Source organism: Corythoichthys intestinalis, chromosome 7, assembly GCF_030265065.1.
Source record: "Corythoichthys intestinalis isolate RoL2023-P3 chromosome 7, ASM3026506v1, whole genome shotgun sequence".
NCBI lineage: Eukaryota > Metazoa > Chordata > Actinopteri > Syngnathiformes > Syngnathidae > Corythoichthys > Corythoichthys intestinalis.
In genome coordinates, this window is record NC_080401.1 from 35,127,787 (window position 1) to 35,148,630 (window position 20,844).

Below are 20,844 nucleotides of genomic sequence, written 5' to 3' on the forward strand. Positions count from 1 at the left end.
GGTTAGATTCATGAACAAAAAAAAAAAAAAAAAAACATCATTAAGTACAATAAATATTTTATGATGCCTGTTTTTACAGGAATTTTATAGGATTTCCTTCAATTAACCCAAAGACACAAAGTCTCGCCCAAATTCCAGTTTTTGACTGGGAGGGATGGCAGTGAAGAATAATCTCAGTGTCATTGACGGTGATAGACGTTCAACACGTTTTGATATTTTGACTCGGAGGGCTGACAGCGGAGGATTGAGACAGCAAATTTGATGGATGACCGCTGCCAGCCCCTCACATTCAAAGTGGAATGTAAGTTTATTGCTGTTAATGGCAGCCAAAACATGAAGAACATCACAATGAAATTTCATTTTGCGTTGTGATTCATCAAAATTTCGGTTTAGGTGTGGTGCATTTAAGATCAATGCTTTCATCAATTGAATTCAGAAGTCATGGCAATATACAATGGTAAAAATTTTGGGTACCTTGTCACTTTATATACATATATTTAGAAGCTGTTTCATTTGAAACAAATCCCTTTTGTCATCAGACTCTGAATGGGAAGATGAATGGAAGCTTGGGCACCATCACCATCTCACTTTTTGTACAAATAGCTTCTCAGCTCAAAAGCCATCCTTGATATTGACAATGAAAATCACTTATTCAAGGTCTAAAAATGGGAGACGCTCTAAATGGAGGGTGTGAATTCCTGAGCCAAGGGCAAAATATCAGTGGACCAGGTGCTTACATTTAGAGAGAGCATTGAGTAAGAGAGGATGCTACTCTAGTTAAACGCGAGAGTTGAGGATATCAAGATTAGTGCTCAGACTGACGTCTGGGAGAAATTGTGTTTCTGTATTGATACTTCAAGATAATTTAGGTTGTTTTTTTCTTCATTTCCAAGTCTTTTTGATTGTTGTGGTAGGATAGGACAACTTTGCCTCAAAAAAGTCATTAGGAAAAAAATCCATAAGCCATCCTTAAAATGTAAAAAAAAAAAAAAAAAAAAAAAAAAAAAAGTGTTTCTAGAGACCAAAAAATCCAATTAGAAATAATTGAAAACCCATGTTTAATAATTCAGTATCTAATTCAGTTTTAACTCGATCTATTCATCCATTTTCAACACTTAAGTCCTTGCAGAACGCAGACATTGCTTAACTTATCAACTCGCAACTGAGAAATTTACATAAAATAAAAATTCTGGGGGTAGAAGAGTGTTTCAACTTGCTAATTAATAATAGAAAGGATGAATGCGAATCCAGAGAAGTCCTCATTGGAAATGTGGGACATTCGGTTGCAATTAGACGTGAGTTGAGTGGAGCTAGTATAGAGTTCTGAATTAATGCTTTGCAAATCAAGTTCCAACAGGATTTGGCAATGTGATCAGTGGAATCTAGAGCCGAATTTTCCGAAAGTGCAATAATTGGGCCAGAAGGACTTTGTTGACCTGCAACCGAAATCTCATTTCTGTAGCAACAAAATTAAAACAATATACACAAGACAAAGATGAATCTCTTCCTTCAAAGCAAGGCTGAAGTGATTCAGACATTTTTGAGAAGCATGAAAAAGGAGACATTTTCCCTCTATTGAAGATACTTACAGTATATTGCCCAAAATTAGATTTGATTTAAAATAAGTATGGAAAAAAAAAAAATACCAATAGCAAAAATGACTGAACGGAGGCATTAAATGATGACCCTAACACTAAGTAAAATGAAATTCCAGAAATGCATATCTCAATGAAAATCTAGTTTCAAGTTCTTACAAATAAATCCACAAATCTAATATGTACTGTATATAAGTCTAAAACCTGTAGGTTGTATTACTGTTAAAAACCCCATAACTTGGCAGGGTAGGGAAAAACGGTTGGTGCATATGGCCTCAGCAGGATGTGAAATCACACAGCGATCAATGAGATTCAGCGGAGGAATGACAGATTGAGAGTCATGGTGAAAGACTTTTTTTCCCTAGTGTCATCATCAGGGGCGCTGCCAGGGATTTTGGGCCACATGAAAAGATATCACTTCGGGCCCCACCACCAGTGCTGGGACACACACACACATTTAGAGTATCAACTACGTAATTTCCTGCATTCTGGTAAATCTTTATGCACTAATTTGTGCATTTTCTGCATTAATTTAAGATGAAAATATATTTATATAAACATACAGAGTATAGAGCATTAATGAATAGACTGATATCAGCTATAAAAAATGTACTGAAGGTCATCTTTTGCAATCTAAATTAAAGTTGCACTGATACCGATACCAGTATCGTCAGGTGGCACCGATCCGGCCCGAATTGGTGGTAAAGGTATCCACGAGTACCAACATTTAGGGCGCCGATACCATCTACTCTACTGACATCACTTGAACGCAACTGCAGTATACTGCCAACCCCAAGTGAGCTAAATTCCCAAATCCCGATGCATGACATCCATATAATTTGGTCTCGTCTTTACCAAACGAAATCAACACCTTCGTCTTCAGTAATAAGTGTGTTCACAACTACAAAAATCTGTGATAATACACTGCTCATACACATATGGCATTCACATTCAGTTCGCATCTGGGATCAGAAAGGTTAAAACCGTGGGACACGAAGCAAACTCATGGTTTCATGATGAACAATGAGTGTTTTGAATGAATTTCCCAGAAAACACTCACGAGCACACACTAGATATCAAATAGCCACCTAGATGTGCTACGTTAGATCCCATGCCAACTCTTGCACACACAATAGATATCATCAAATAGCAACCTAGATGTGCTACATTAGATCCCATGCCATTAGCTGCTTGGGCCCAGAGTGACGCGTTGTCCATATACTACAATGATGAATTAAAAACCGCCATGACTGAATGGAAGTTAAGCTGGCCAAATCAATCCATACCAGTGACTATAGATAATGCTGCAAATTCTGTTAATTCAGTACGTAACACAGATGGACTCGGACCACAAATAGGATGTTTTGCTCATGCGGTAAATATAGCTGCTAAGAGAGCTGCAGCATTCAACAGTGTGCCCCACCTCACTTTACAAACAGTAAAGATTGTTCTCAGCACTTTTATACAAACTTTCTTCAGATCAGTAAGAAGTAAGCACATAAATGTGATAACCCAATTTTTGTTTTGAAAACATTTCTGCAGTACCGCCCACTCCAAGTCATTGACTGGTGTAAATGCCCACCGCTGCTCCCGGTCTGATCGAAGGAAGGACGGACCAAACCATTTAATGAAAATACCGGGGTTGGGGGAGGGTGGCTGGCAATACAGTTCTCTGGGTGTTTACTTTTAGCCTGGTACTCCAGACTCACCGCTGTTCCAGCTATTAAGTCTGGCCACCATTAAGCGGATAAAATTTCCAGGGTGGAGCAAGCCACAGCAAACAGACAGCGGAGTGGACCAATCAGCGACGGGCGGGACGAGGGACTTGCGCGCAGAAGTAAACAAACGAGGAGAGCGGAGTTTATTCAACATGGCTAGCGCGAGACAGACTGTTGTCAATGACTTGTGTCGATGTGTTTTTGGTAATTTAAAACAGATTTTACCGTGGATTGGAACATATTCTCCTCTCTCTGTGTTGTTGTGGAGATGACTTCCGACGCGGAAGAGTGACGTTGCTCGTTAAGAACACGTCACGCAAATAAACGAATCTGATTTGTCGATTGATTTTGTGCTGGCTCGAGAGGCCGTTAATGGGCTGGGTCCCAGACTATATTCTCAGTGTTTGAAAAACACAGGGAGAACAGTCTGGCCGTGCCAGGCATGTTTACTTTTGCCATAAACAAAATAAGAAAAAGAAACCCTTTGTTTTATTCCTATTACAATTATAATGATTAATATTTAAATGACCAAACCTAATGTTCTAATTTTCTTTGTGGGCCCAATCAGGGCATGGGCCATTAGAATCAAAATCACTTTTCAGCCCTATACTGCGCCCATGGACATCATGTCAGTAGTTTCATCTCAAATCTAACCATTGGACAGGCATGTTTTGATCATTTACTCATTGTTGCCATTGAAGGCAAAAGATATCCAATCTATTTTGACTGTAGGTTAAAATGCTCACATTGCTGAACATCTAGAGAAGATTAAAATCGTTTTGTGCTAACATGTCCCACACTCCCAAAATTGTTCATCTAAGTGATCATTTTTTTCCTGACAATTATTTTAAGAGAGTGATGATATTCTCTCAAACATCTTTCACTCAAATCTCACTCATCTGTCCACAAATGCACATGAAGCTCAATATTGTTGTTTGTTTTCACTTGCTTTTCTGCCCCGACCTATCAGTCTCCTTTTCTATCACTATACTGTCATACTGTACAATAAAACAAATATCACAGCTGTTTAGCCTTCACTACAAAGTAAAACTAGTGGCCACATTCAGGCTGACTGAAGCACTGTAGTCAGCAGTGCTAGGGGGAGTTAAAAAAAAAAAAAAAGACAGGCATGCTACACTTGGACAGCTTGTGTTGCAGTTAGTGCCACTCTCTGCTTGCTCACTGGATTGATTTGGTGTTGGTCACTATTTCCAATCATCTCTGCGACTATCCAAGGCAGTGAGGTGCTGAGACCACGACGGGTGAAGATATACTCCAAGAGAGCTTTTGGCTGTAATAACTGCAGTATTCCCTCAATTTCAAGCTTATACTGCTTGGTGAGACTCAATGAAAAACTGAACTCAAAACAAAAACAGTAGTACCCAGGGGCGTTACCGGGGATGGCTGCTGGTCTTGTGATCCGACCGGCCCACTTCAAGGCTTCCTTGTAGAAATTATAGAACTGATCACTAACACCTGCCACACCTATGAGTTTTATGACATCATCGTTTAGATCACAATGTCTAGAAACCATAATATTTTATCTTAAAGCAAACTAACTTGGCAGAGTCCTGCAACCATGGGCAGTCCTCATACTGTAACTATTACTGCAGTTTATATTTCCATTCCAGTAAATACATCCAGAACACATATAAACGTCAACATGGCTAGACACAGTCACTAGTGTGCCTTTGGTTCAAATGTCCAACACTGGCCTCTTTCATAGCATAAGGGCAGCAAACAGCTCACACACTGCAGGTGTTATACATGAGTTATGTCACTTGAGAGCTTATTTTTTTAATGTGCATCATCAAATAATAACTATGTCCTGGAGCTGACTTAATATGGTTCAACACATTTCGAACCTATCTAAAAAAGCTTGAAACACTACAGAAAAAAGTCATACGTGCCATAACATGGTCCGGTTTCAATGCTCCAACTAAATTAATATTTCACCATTACCTCCTTCTGAGGCTAAAAGAACAAAACTACTTTCAAAATGCTTGCATAACATATCAGGTCATCCATAAACTAAACCATAAATTAAGTGATCTCATCTAAGCCTGTCCTAATATGCAATAATTACGTTTATCGCACAGTAAATAAAAATGAAGGCGGTAATTTTCCCGCTACGATTTATCGCCTCGCGTGCACGTGCGCGCGCGTGCGGCAGACGTGCTGTTAAAAGTTCAGCTTCCTTATTACCAACTACACAAAATGCATCTTCGTACCGGGTTCGGCAAAAAATTAGCGCCGGAGCAAATCCGTTCCCATTATATCCTATTGTTCGACGCAGAGTCGTGGTTCAACGTATACCGGCCGCGTCAGTGCTCCGTATTGACTGCGGACCATCTCTGGCTTGCCGGAGCCTGCAGGATGGTTTTGGCTATTTTCTATTTTTGCCGGAGACGCATCCGTCAAAATGGGCGGCAGCTGGTATGTTTTGCCCGTTTTTGACGTACTGCGGGGCACGCAGTCAACACAGAGCCGTGCCAGACCCTTAACGAAGATGGGCCTGATGTACACTCACCGGACACTTTATTAGGTACACCTGTCCAACTGCTCGTTAAGACTTAATTTCTAATCAGCCAATCACATGGCGGCAACTCAGTGCATTTAGGCATGTAGACATGGTTTAAGACAAGTCTCCTGCAGTTCAAACCGAGCATCAGTATGGGGAAGAAAAGTGATTTGAGTGACTTTGAACGCGGCATGGTTGTTGGTGCCAGAAGGGCTGGTCTGAGTATTTCAGAAACTGCTGATCTACTGGGATTTTCACGCACAACCATCTCTAGGGTTTATAGAGAATGGTCCGAAAAAGAAAAAATATCCAGTGAGCGGCAGTTCTGTGGGTGGAAATGCCTTGTTGATGTCAGAGGTCAGAGGAGAATGGCCAGACTGGTTCGAGCTGATAGAAAGGCAACAGTGACTCGAATAACCACCCGTTACAACCAAGGTAGGCAGAAGAGCATCTCTGAATGCACAGTACGTCGAACTTTGAGGCATATGGACTACAGCAGCAGAAGACCACGCCGGGTGCCACTCCTTTCAGCTAAGAACAGGAAACTGAGGCTACAATTTGCACAAGCTCATCGAAATTGGACAATAGAAGATTGGAAAAACGTTGCCTGGTCTGATGAGTCTCGATTTCTGCTGCGACATTCGGATTGTAGGGTCAGAATTTGGCGTCAACAACATGAAAGCATGGATCCATCCTGCTTTGTATCAACGGTTCAGGCTGGTGGTGGTGGTGTAATGGTGTGGGGAATATTTTCTTGTCACTCTTTGGGCCCCTTGGTACCAATTGAGCATCGTTGGAACACCACAGCCTACCTGAGTATTGTTGCTGACCATTTCCATCCTATTATGACCAAAATGTACCCAACTTCTGATGGCTACTTTCAGCAGGATAATGCGCCATGTCATAAAGCTGGAATCATCGCAGACTGGTTTCTTGAACATGAAAATGAGTTCATTGTACTCAAATGGCCTCCACAGTCACCAGATCTCAATCCAATAGAGCATCTTTGGGATGTGGTGGAACGGGAGATTCGCATTATGGATGTGCAGCCGACAAATCTGCACCAACTGTGTGATGCCATCATGTCAATATGGACCAAACTCTCTGAGGAATGCTTCCAGCACCTTGTTGAATCTATGCCACGAAGAATTGAGGCAGTTCTGAAGGCAAAAGGGGGTCCAACCCATTACTAGCATGGTGTACCTAATAAAGTGGCCGGTGAGTGTATATGGGCCCTGTGTCTCTCCCACTGCCATGTCACATGAACAAAAACAACAACACCGCTGCGTGCGCTTCAGGGTGCCTCGGAAAACCTCCAATCAGAATATTACACATGGTATGCCATAGCAGAAGCTATGAGGGGGGAAAAGTTTTCATTTGCCTAAATGCTTCTGATTGAGTGCAATTTTATTTTTTTTCTTGAAAAAGAAATTTTATTTATTCTGTGTTTCTGTGAGGTATTAATAGTGTTGTCTTTTACTTAAAAGAGGCATGGTCTTGTTTTTAGTTGTGAATTCTGAATTTTTTTTTATTTAAGAGTAAACATTTATCGCGTTTAAATGGGTGTACTTGATTAATATATACTATATTCTCACTGTGTCATTGTAAATTGGTTTAAAAAAAAAGGGGGGGGGGGGCGCAATAATATCGCATATTGCAGTAATTTATGAGACAAATTATCGCACAATAAAATTTGTTATCGCGACAGGCCTAATCTCATCCCAATCTGTACTCCTCAGCACACATATACTACCAGAAGAAAAAAATCACATCACAGGGAAAAGCAAAAGGCTAAAGTCTACAAACTTTGGCATTGTGTGCAGAGGACCACAGATCTGGAATGAACTGGACGAAACAATTAAAATGTCTCACTCCATCTCCATTTTTAAGGAAAAACTGAAAACTCAACTCCTTGCAATGTATGCTTAATATGCTGTCTTTGAATAACATTACTAAGCTATCACATGTCAAATCCGATGTAATTAGAATGTTAAAATTTTGAATTGTATGTATGTGTATGGATGTGTGTGTGTGCTGTTTGATTGGGCCCCCACTAAAAGTTTTAAATAGCTTATTCAGAGTGCCCCTTTTATGCATCTTGTCAGATGAACTGCTTGTATATATGACCATGTTCCTGTGTGTGCCATGATACAATGTGTGTATAAACTGAAACTGAGCTTAAGCTAATGAAAACTACTGTACATTCACAGGGTGAAATGCACTTGCAAAATGTTCGGACACCATCGATACCACTTTATCAACATTTAGTCAGCCTTGTAGACAAAATTCAGCAATAGTGAGGAACAGTCTCCCAAAAACCTGGGGTGTAATGTGCACCACGCAACACAAACTCATGGTGCATAAATAAAACAAAGAATGAATGAAACTCAATATTGACATGGGTGAACACCAATATTGACTACTACTACAGTTAGAAAGAAATAGGCACTAACAAAATCAAAAAAAAAAAAAAAAAACTATTTAATTCATTTTGTTATATTAATCAAAATCATTCATTAAAAATTATACTATAATACTAGCTTAATATAAAAGAGGCTTAAACAACTTAACATTAGTGCTAAAAATGTAACTTACTGTGTCACTTCTGTTTACATTGGGGGTCTGATAATATATCGATATGGTGATATATCATGATAATTTGTATTCCAATAGGTTTTCGATATGCTCCCGCCAAGAATCAATATATCGTTTTAAAAAGATGTCACAGTTTAACAAAAACAAACAACTAATCGATCAAAATTTTCTTCTAGGATGTCTATGCTAACTCACTCATGCACATGAGGGGGTGAATGTCATTTACCCCTCTCATTCAAAATATATTGGACGTCTAGCGTCGTCACTGGCACTCAAACATGAGCATTCAAAGCCAGTCCTCCCAGTTTAAATGAACTGAAAGCCTATTATTCAGTCAATGGCAGGCAATGAGTTAAGAAAGATACTCATTTCTTTGCAAGAATGTTGCAATAATATAGTGTTGATGTATTTATTTCCGAAATGTTCCACTGAAATATTCTCATTGTGTATGAGAAAGACAAAAGCCTTTGACAAACTGTCTGCGACAGTGCAAAAAAAATAAAATCATTGTTTATTTTCCATTTTCAATTAGCCTGTTCTTTCTTTAATAGCTGTATTGTAGCATATCGTAGATTGATTTCCTGACCCTTGAATCGATAATTGTTGTATGGCAAATCGTACTGGGAGGTTCCCAGAGGTTCCCACCCATAGTTTACATTAGATGCTTTTTATGTTGTAGCATTACTTAATGCATTTGATTTTTAAGAAATGGTTTTATTGATATTTAAAAAGAAAAAGAGGGAGAAAACTCATGTTTTTGTCAATAAGTTAAAAAAACTGGCTCCATCATTGCATATCATAATGGTAATATAGAATGAGGGGGTACTACGAAAGAACATTTTTATTCATTTAGCCCAGTACTAGTAACAGATTTCATTTAAAGTGCATGTGACATGAAAAAGCATGTTTATTTCATAATCCACGCGGTATTTTATGCTCCTGAATGATATAGACCGCTTGGATGTGTGTGGAAGCGATGGCTATATTTATTTAGTTTTTTGAATCCCGCGCCATGAAAATGAGTGACTTCCGGCTTCGGTCTTGCATTGAGGAGGAGGGCGCTGTGACGTGTACGGTTGAAGGCGTCCTCCTCACTTTCCAGCCGTACTGTTGTGTATGAGGACTAAGGATTCAGCTGATTTTGTGGATTAATACGTTTATTTTTCGCATCACGCCAGCCAAACAGCTGCAGAAAAATCTTGCTGTATGAGGGAGAGGTGTGTGCGCCTTTTTGGAGTTTCAAAAGGTCCCCATTCACCGTGGATATTGGCCAAAAATAGCCCGACTACTGTATGACCTTTGGACTTACGAGAAAGTGAGTAAACATCTTGTTTTGTATTATGTCAAATACGAATACAGCGATTACAAAGTAAACACTACAAACTTTCTTTAAATAAAGGACTACTTACGTTTGATCATTGATAGGCATGTAAAAAGCTCTCCTCATGCACATTAGCTGCACGTTAGCTGCACAACAACTGCAGCCGCCCTCCTCCGGGGATCGAGCTGTAAATTGCTCTCCGCCGGGCGGTTTGCCGGTCCGCGATAACAATCGACAACCCAGTCGTCATGTAAAATAATCCGGGCTAGTTATGTGTGATTTTTCGCTTCGAAGACTTTGAAACATCACTCGGTTCGGGTTAGCATGTCGGCTAGCTGTCACGCCTCTTGGTTTGTTTACATTCTTTGAAGCCGGGGAAGGGAAATGACATATGTCCGATTTAGGTGTCATAAAATATTGTTCGGGAGGTGCGACAGTAAAGGTGAAGTCGACAGTTTTGACCATTATGGAGTAATTTTGCCATGTCGTCCTGAATAAGTGCATTTTTATGATTTCATATTCCATTTAGCACAAGACTGTTATTTGTCATTACCATGCCATTTATTTAGCAACTGGGGAAAATACTTGGATAAAAAGAATATCCTGTAAAAATATTGAAGTAAAGAGACAGAAACAATGACATTTCGCAGCTCTCTTCGTCGCGTTTTCCTCGTTGTGAATAGTTCCCCCTCGACGGGCTGACTGGTTCTTCTCAAGCCATTTATTTAGCTATTGTGGAAAAATACCACAAAAAAAATACGAAGAGAGACTGAAACAATTACATTTTGCGGCTCTCTTCGTTGCGTTTTCCTCGTTCTGAATAATTGCCCCTCAATGGGCTGAATAGTAAAACCGATGAGCCCAGTCTTCCGCTGACGTCATCCACCTGTTGGGGACACTCGAGCCCTATCATGGTAGGCGTGGCTAACCGGCAGATTAAAAGACTAATTTCTTGTCATTTGCGCTTTGCTAAAATGTTGTATATAGTCGAATCATCTCAAAATATCATTCTAATTCACATAATAATGCTATTTAAGAGTTTTTTTCTCCTGTCGTATGCTCTTTAAGTGAATTTGTTTTAAGTAGTATTCGAGTGTTTGCAAACAATATTAGCGTATATCAATTGTAATTCAACTCAAATTTGTCATTGTAATTCAAATGCGGTGAAACATTCATACAGTTCAGTCAGATGGAACCGAAGTACTGGGGATGTTGTATGTTGCTGTAGATCTGTTCTTTTTTATATGAAAGCACTTGATCGCCAGACAACCCTAGATAGCAACAACAAAAACATGCCTTTTGGGCTTCTGTGTTTTTCTCCGGATCTATTCTAAAACACTAGCAGTTGACAGTGAGGGAGTGGAATATGAAATGGTCTACCCCAGTGGACCAAAGTGTTTCAGTATTTTCCCTTAAACACACAATGACCAGGTACGGTCAGAAGGTCTATTGTCTACTTGGGGGTGGAGGACTATGTGAGAATCTTTCTTGTTTAATTAATTGATGTACACTGTATAAAAAAAACAAAACAAAAAAAACATCAAATTTACAGTATAATACTGGTAGTTGTGGTTGGCAGACTTGTACCATAAAAATAGCAGGGGAAACAGCAAAACATACATTAAAGAGGTGGAGTACTCAGTTAACTGTAAATTTACAGTAGGGAAAATAAGTATTTAGTCAACCACTAATTGTGCAAGTTCTCCCACTTGAAAATATTAGAGAGGCCTGTAATTGTCAACATGGTTAAACCTTAACCATGAGAGGCAGAATTGGGAAAAAAATCCCAGAAAATCACATTGTTTGATTTTTAAAAAATTTATTTGCAAATCATGCTGGAAAATAAGTATTTGGTCAATACCAAAAGTTCATCTCAATACTTTGTTTTGTACCCTTTGTTGGCAATAATGGAGGCCAAACGATTTCTGTAACTCTTCACAAGCTTTTCACACACTGTTGCTGGTATTTTGGCCCATTCCTCCATGCAGATCTCCTCTATTGCAGTGATGTTTTGGGGCTGTCGTTGGGCAACACGGACTTTCAACTCCCTCCACAGATTTTCTATGGGATTGAGATCTAGAGACTGGCTAGGCCACTCCAGGACCTTGAAATGCTTCTTACGAAGCCACTCCTTTGTTGCCCTGGCTGTGTGTTTGGGATCATTGTCATGCTGAAAGACCCAGCCACGTCTCATCTTCAATGCCCTTGCTGATGGAAGGAGATTTTCACTCAAAATCTCTCGATACATGGCCCCATTCATTCTTTCCTTTACACAGATCAGTCGTCCTGGTCCCTTTGCAGAAAAAACGCCCCAAAGCATGATGTTTCCACCCCCATGCTTCACAGTGGGTATGGTGTTCTTCGGATGCAATTCAGTATTCTTTCTCCTCCAAACACGAGAACCTGTGTTTCTACCAAAAAGTTCTATTTTGTTTTCATCTGACCATAACACATTCTCACAGTCCTCTTCTGGATCATCCAAATGCTCTCTAGCGAACCGCAGACGGGCCTAGACGTGTACTGGCGGCGCATTGTGTTACTGATAGTAGCCTTTGTTACTGTTGTCCCAGCTCTCTGTAGGTCATTCAATAGGTCCCCCCGTGTGGTTCTGGGATTTTTGCTCACCGTTCTTGTTATCATTTTGACACCATGGGGTGAGATCTTGCATGGAGCCCCAGATCGAGGGAGATTATCAGTGGTCTTGTATGTCTTCCATTTTGTAATAATTCCTCCCACAGTTCATTTCTTTACACCAAGTGTTTTACCTATTGCAGATTCAGACTTCCCAGCCTGGTGCAGGTCTACAATTTTGTCTCTGGTGTCCTTCAACAGCTCTTTGGTCTTGGCCACAGTGGAGTTTGGAGTGTGACTGACTGAGTTGTGGACAGGTGTCTTTTATACCGATAAGAAGTTAAAACAGGTGCCATTAATACAGGAAACGAGTGGAGCCTCGTTAGACCTTGTTAGAAGAAGTTAGACCTCTTTGACAGCCAGAAATCTTGCTTGTTTGTAGGTGACCAAATACTAATATTCCACTCTAAATTGGAAATAAATTCTTTAAAAATCAAACAATGTGATTTTCTGTTTTTTCCCCCACATTCTGTCTCTCATGGTTGAGGTTTACCCATGTTGACAATTACAGGCCTCTGTAATCTTTAAAGTAGGAGAACTTGCACAATTGGTGGTTGGCTAAATACTTATTTGCCCCACTGTATATGGAAGATTTTTGTACATTATGGTAAACGGGCACTCGGTCTTGAGAAAATTAATATTGTAATTGTTTTTTCTGTGATAGGTATGTTATCAGTATTGATGGTTGACAACACTGTGAACCTTTTTTTGTTCTTTCCAGTCAGGTATTTTGACTATTGAGCTACTGAAGTCCAGTTTGACCAAGTGCTTTGACTGTAGAACATTAAAAAAACCTTCCTTCCTCGACCAGATCGATGTATCGTGACACTCCTAATATACACATTGTCAAATCTTTGTTTACTACTGCATTCAGAACAAAGCATTAACACTTCAGTTTTGGCATGAAACATCTCGCGGGCCCTCTGACTCACTTTCGCACAAAATGATCACACCAGCCCCCCACACTTCCTGTTGGAATCCCACTCAGAAGCAATCACTGCAGCTAAAAGGCACCAGATGGCTCTTTTTCTCTCTCCCTCTAACATTGAAGGTATTTAAAGATAATATCCAACCTTTTCCCCCAATTTTGTTGGGCTCAATTGCCCTTTCTGTATCCTTGCTCACGTCGTCCCCCTCTGGGGGGAAAAAAAAAGCATTTTTAGTTCTAATCTTCTTTTGAGACAAGAAATCACCATCCGGATCTGTACTTAAAATTTTTATCATCGGTATTCTCTTGGCATCTTTTCAAATATTAGCAAGCTTTAGAGGATGTTGTAGTCAGCAATCTGGCATCTTTCAAGCCTACTGGATCATCTCTTCACAGTGTATGCTTTAAATAGAGAGGGAGAAGAAAGACACTCAGTGCTCACTGACAGCAGCGGGGCGCGGGATGGGATTCAACCCCCGGGAGAAGCGTTTGCATCGGAGAGTGTCAGCCGTTGACAGCTAGCCTGCTGCTCTGTGCTTTTGGATAGAAATGTTGTTGTTGCCATGTAACCTTGACTAAATTCGTGGGAAGTCTCGATTCTGTCGACTAGTAAGAGGCTGCACCAGCATGACTTGATGTCGGAAAGACAAGTCATAAATTGGAGTGGAAATATTCAAATCAATTAAACCTTTCAGGAACAATAGTCACTAGAGTAGACATTTATTTAGAAGTTATCATTAGCTTCACCTATTCACTATCAGGTCAGGTCACACAGTATGTGCTGTGGTTGAGGGAAATTGATATTGAAAACACCTATTCACAGCAATAGACGTCCATTCATTTTTCTCTTTTTTTCAATTGAATACATTTTTAAAAATTGTTTAATTTTTTTAATTTTGAATTAGCTACATTTATTTATAACTGATGGCGTTTTTAATTTGCGTATTATTTTTTTTAAATTATTTTTTATTCATTGCTATTTAAATGGATTTTTCCCCCTAAAATTGATCCTTCAATTAATGAATTCAGTTTGATCAAAATTAAACATTTTTTGATTGGCCATCACAAAATACATGCGAGCAGCACTAACGCTACAATTGGTATCAAATGGGGGCCGTAAAATATCGTCCCCCGGATTGCAATTGGCTCCTGGGCGGCACATTTGAAACCACAGTCATGTATGAATACAATAAAAACATTTCATTACAACTCTTTTGGGTTTCCATATTCAAAGGCCCTCAATTCATGTATTACGATATGTACACATTTAACACAGTCACAGTTTACTTAAATAAAATGGCTAGGTCTGATCCGATCAGCGTTCTAATTAAAATTATGATCAAATGCTTTGTTTTCATGGACATCACAGTTTCGGTCAGAACAAGTTATTTTGACAAAAGCAGGCTGATCAAATATACTGGAATTTTCTATTGTCAGGTCTTTCAACAATTGTAAGATCTATTATTATTTCAAGCAACGTGTTTGCCTTGGTTACAGACCACTTCAGTCTTGCGCCCGCCATCTTCAGCTCGCTCTGCTTCGACTAGCAACAAACACTTTAATTACTGCTAAATACGCCCTAAATCTCAAAATAACGATCCAAAAACACGTATTATAGATCACTGCACTGTCCTTGACAATTTGTTGGAGCTAAGTCCTAGATAGACAGTGAGGTAAGCTCCGAAATGGTTTGCTGACTTAGCATCAACACTTGCAGAATACAGTGCCTTGCAAAAGTATTCGGCCCCCTTGAATCTTGCAACCTTTCACCAAATTTCAGGCTTCAAACATAAAGATATGAAATCTAATTTTTTTGTCAAGAATCAACAACAAGTGGGACACAATCGTGAAGTGGAACAACATTTATTGGATAATTTAAACTTTTTTAACAAATAAAAAACTGAAAAGTGGGGCGTGCAATATTATTCGGCCCCTTTACTTTCAGTGCAGCAAACTCACTCCAGAAGTTCAGTGAGGCTCTCTGAATGATCCAATGTTGTCCTAAATGACCGATGATGATAAATAGAATCCACCTGTGTGTAATCAAGTCTCCGTATAAATGCACCTGCTCTGTGATAGTCTCAGGGTTCTCTTTAAAGTGCAGAGAGCATTATGAAAACCAAGGAACACACCAGGCAGGTCCGAGATACTGTTGTGGAGAAGTTTAAAGACGGATTTGGATAGAAAAAGATTTCCCAAGCTTTAAACATCTCAAGGAGCACTGTGCAAGCCATCATATTGAAATGGAAGGAGCATCAGACCACTGCAAATCTACCAAGACCCGGCCGTCCTTCCAAACTTTCTTCTCAAACAAGGAGAAAACTGATCAGAGATGCAGCCAAGAGGCCCATGATCACTCTGGATGAACTGCAGAGATCTACAGCTGAGGTGGGAGAGTCTGTCCATAGGACAACAATCAGTCGTACACTGCACAAATCTGGCAAGAAGAAAGCCATTTCTCAAAGATATCCATAAAAAGTCTCGTTTAAAGTTTGCCACCTGGGAGACACACCAAACATGTGGAAGAAGGTGCTCTGGTCAGATGAAACCAAAATTGAACTTTTTGGCCACAATGCAAAACGATATGTTTGGCGTAAAAGCAACACAGCTCATCACCCTGAACACACCATCCCCACTGTTAAACATGGTGGTGGCAGCATCATGGTTTGGGCCTGCTTTTCTTCAGCAGGGACAGGGAAGATGGTTAAAATTGACGGGAAGATGGATGCAGCCAAATACAGAAACATTCTGGAAGAAAACCTGTTGGTATCTGCACAAGACCTGAGACTGGGACGGAGATTTATCTTCCAACAGGACAATGATCCAAAACATAAAGCCAAATCTACAATGGAATGGTTCAAAAATAAACTAATCCAGGTGTTAGAATGGCCAAGTCAAAGTCCAGACCTGAATCCAATCGAGAATCTGTGGAAAGAGCTGAAGACTGCTGTTCACAAACACTCTCCATCCAACCTCACTGAGCTCGAGCTGTTTTGCAAGGAAGAATGGGCAAGAATGTCAGTCTCTCGATGTGCAAAACTGATAGAAACATACCCCAAGCAACTTGCAGCTGTAATTGGAGCAAAAGGTGGCGCTACAAAGTATTAACGCAAGGGGGCCGAATAATATTGCACGCCCCACTTTTCAGTTTTTTATTTGTTAAAAAAGTTTAAATTATCCAATAAATTTTGTTCCACTTCACGATTGTGTCCCACTTGTTATTGATTCTTGACAAAAAATTAAAATTTTATATCTTCATGTTTGAAGCCTGAAATGTGGCGAAAGGTTGCAAGGTTCAAGGGGGCCGAATACTTTTGCAAGGCACTGTATAACCAAAATAAAAATGAAATTAAATCCGTTTCATCTTCAATAAGAGCAATTCAAATGTGTGTTTATACCTTGCTACAGCAATAACAAATCACACAAATGATTATGATCAGTTAGTAGGGTCTTCACATCATCAAAAACAATTACATAAACTCACCCCAAGTATTCAACCACAACTGAAAACGCACAATAAACAGTACAAGAGGTGTTATATAGAGGTGTTGCCTCTGTGGATGCTTCAGAAGCGACAAATGTGCACACAGGCTTGCAAGTTTTCTCTCTCTCTCTCTCTCTCTCTCTCTCTCTGTGAGACTTGGCTGCGCTACTTCATTCTTGGTAACAAAAGCCTTCTTCCTCGTGTGTGCACATGCCCTTGCGCTCTTCTTCGTGTGTACATGCGCTCTTACTCGTGTGCCATTAGTACTACCTGCTCTACGTTTCCTGCACCAAGATAAAAGCATGCATCACAAAACAAAAGTCAACATTATAAGAAAACAAAACAACAACAAAAACACGAGACTCCGGCGTCGTAAAGTTGAAATCACGTAAGTCGGGAACTATGTAACTCCGCTCTCAGAATGCAGGTCTACTGGTAGTTCCCAGGGTTTCTAAAAGTACCGTCGGAGCTTGAGCCTTTAGCCACCAAGCCCCCGTTTTATGGAATCAGCTTCCAGCTAATATTATAGACGCCGAGACAGTTTGCACATTTAAGATTAGATTAAAAACGTTTCTATTCGACAAAGCTTATGGTCAGGCTAGTTGAAGTCGGAGTCGACTCACAATTTAGTCTAAGCTGCACTAGAAGCTACAATGCTGGGCGAAGTACAGCCACTGAGTTCTATCGCCTTTTTCTCACTCTACCTACCACTTGTCTCACTTTATTTCTTTTTTCCAATGTTAATATCTAGTTGTCTAGTCACTTCATCACTAGTCACCCGGTGTCCCCTTTCCCCTCTCCCCTCTGTGGAGGGGCTATTTTTCAGCTGCAGCCTCCTGACTGTCTGGACCCCTGGCTGGATGGACGTCCTCGTTGCTACCCCCGTCTCATCTGGCTAGATGGACCTCTTCTTGTTCCTTTACTCCACTGCATCTTTACGGACTGTAACGTCGCCTGCTAATTCCCATTAGCAGTCCTGGGGCTTCCTGTCTATTCGTTCTGGGAGTGGATCTCTCCTGACTGTGGTACTCCCCAAGGTTTCTCATTTTCTCCCCAAGACTCTGGAGTTTTTGGAATTTTTCCTTGCCGACATCGAGGGTCTAAGGATGGGGGATACCCAGGACTTGAACTTTATTTATTCATCTTTGTTGCTTCATTTGCTGTTTCTGATTATGTATCATACTGCCTCTGCAAAGCCCTTTGAGACAACCTTGTTGTGATCCAGGGCTATACAAATAAAATTGAATTGAATTACCTGTACAGAAGTCACAAACATGCGCAGCAAAGACGGTTTGCTCCAAAATTTTGGAATAAACTGTTTTGCGTGCTGATCCAATTATAAATCTCCATAAACCACACCTTTCGTTCAGAACGGACTCTTCATCGAAATTGACTTGTTCTGGTTAAAATATTCCGAACGGGTTGTATACATTAAGCATTTTTATTCCGATCAGGCTTTTGATACAAATAAATGTGTCCATATAAACCAATGAGTTCACTGTACTCAAATAGCCTCTACGATCACCAGATCTCAAGCCATAAAAGCATCTTTGGGATGTAGCGGAAATTCGTATCATGGATGTGTAGCTGACAAATCTGCAACATCTGCGCGATGCTATCATGTAGATATAGACCAAACTCTTTGAGGAATGTTTCCAGTACCATGTTGACTCAATGGCACGAAGGATTAAGGCAGTTCTGAAGGCAAAAGTGGCTCAGACCTGGTACTTGTAATGTGTACTTAATAAATAGGCCAGTGAGTGTAGGTTGGCTCTGTGTGAGAGTGCAGGATTTAGAGAGGCTGTACATGCAAGAAATTTCTTAATTAACTTTGCGCCAGACTTAACTCGTCTCTCTCTTTCGTTTTTTAAGTGAATGGAACAACTATTCAGTCACGTCCGATACTCTGTCCCTCAACGATTAAGATATTATCCTCATCACAGTAATTGCACACCATAGGAACCTTAAATCAAGGATTAACAGGGGAACCGTATTGACATTTACTACTACGAAGAAACAAACATCATAGAGGGTATTTTAAAATAGTCGATGAAAAAGGGCACAAATGCAGCGATGATAGCGCCATTACTGTCTAGCGCTTGCTCACACCATGACACCACAAAATGCTCCATTAGCTTGATGCATTTAACACAGCTGCAGCACAATTAACCTTCTTAATTGACTTGTCTTTCAATTACAGAAAGTGAAAGAATATGAGCGATAGACTGTGTGTTTTACTGTATTGTACACACACTTATAATTTGTAACAAGGGACTTTTTGATTTTATAATATAATAGAATAAAATAGAATAGAATGCCTTCATTAGCATAGTACAGAGTACAATGAGATTTAAAGCTTCACCATAACGTCCACCACATAAAACAAAAGCAAAAGTACATTAAGGCTAATATAAAAACTAGGGGTGTGTATTGCCTTATATCTGGCGATTCGATTCGTATCACGATTCACAGGTCATGATTTGATTCAATCCTGAATAATCCCAATACAACACTTGAAAATGATTACTGCGATAATTGTAACATTTTAGAAAAAAACTAATCAAAATGGACATACTGTGAGTACATTTATATCAATTTATTAATGAAACCTTATCCAGTACTCAATTAAAAATGTTTTTCTTTTATGTTTGAACAATATATGGCTTTCATTATAACATTTTCTCTTTTTTAGTGCAAATCTGCTTGAGTCCAAACCGGTTTAAAATGAGGGATTCTAAATACTTGATGCTTCCCGTTTTTGTAGTCAAAGCCAAAATGAGCCGAAATTTCAGATTTAATCGGAGCAACCACAAGAAGGCGACGTACACAAATCTCTGCATGGATTAGTCTAATGTTGTTACTTTAGCAGACTGCAAAGCAATGCTCCTGCTTGCTGCCAACTACTGGACAGGAGTAGAATTGCAGCCAATGAATTGTTAAATTCCCCAAAAACGCACGTGTATGGATCGATACAGATGGATTTTAAATCGATAAGAAAATTGCGTGACGTAATATCGCGATATAACTCAGAATCTAATTTTTTTAACACCCCTAATAAAAACACAAGTTACAATGTACACAGATTGAGAATGATGTGACGAGCAGCAAGTGGTGGTGTGGTGGTAGTATAACAGTGCGCATATAATAATTGACAGTACTCAGACTAGGAGGCAGATGCCTCACTTGATGTGATAGTGCAAATGTTTGTACATAGATATTTATACATAGACATTGCTGTATCAGTGCAAAAAATGCTATGATCAGGGGTGCACATAATTTTTTTGCCCAGGTTCTCAGAGGAGGACCTGGAGATGTGACTTGGTCCTCATTGAGCTTGAGAGCCGACCCGCCTGATGCGATAAATTTATGACAAGCTTTACTTAGAGCCAATTAACTTTAATTAATCATATAAACAATTAATGCTTGATTAACATCAACTGGCACAACAAAATTGCCATTACTTTGAAGTGAAATGTAAAGAAATAAAAAGCACCAATTCAAAATAAAGGGCATTATGCGGCTCCCACATTAACTCCAAGCCTTTTTAAAAGCAGGATGTCCTCCTCATAAGACCTCATTGAACGTGCATGTTTAGCTTTGTAAAATGCGAGCAAAAACACGTTTGTCAGTGCATGTCGCTGTTCATTACCTTTATTCCGCCCTATTCCGCCACTTGTCCATAGGGCAAGTGGGGACCTGTTTGACATCGATAGTTTGCTTAATTGCCACATGCTCTCTGTTTTTTTCGTGCTTTTCAAAGTTTGGATGGCTGAAACTCTTTGACTCTACATAAAATGCGCTGCTCTTATCGGCGACATTGGGATTCTCACGGCACATTTTGTACCGCATTTCCGTGCGAGCATCATTTGCTTCTAGCCATGGTACCTCCTGTAGCCACTTTTCAGCAAAAGTCCTTTTTTTCGGTAGTTCCGGTGACGTCTCTGTCGTCTGTCTGTCTTTTGACGGAGGTGGGGGAACACGGAAGTAATTACTCAGTGTGGCCTGCCTCTTCGACATTTTGAGAAGTTATTTTCTCGTGTCCGCCGCAAAT

General features: G+C 39.9%; 1 protein-coding gene across 4 annotated transcripts in view; it reads right to left on the bottom strand.

Annotated features, from left to right (window-relative positions):
* LOC130918910 (choline transporter-like protein 5) overlaps nt 1-20,844 on the bottom strand; it is a 75,768-nt gene that overhangs the window by 52,582 nt on the left and 2,342 nt on the right. The window lies entirely within an intron of this gene.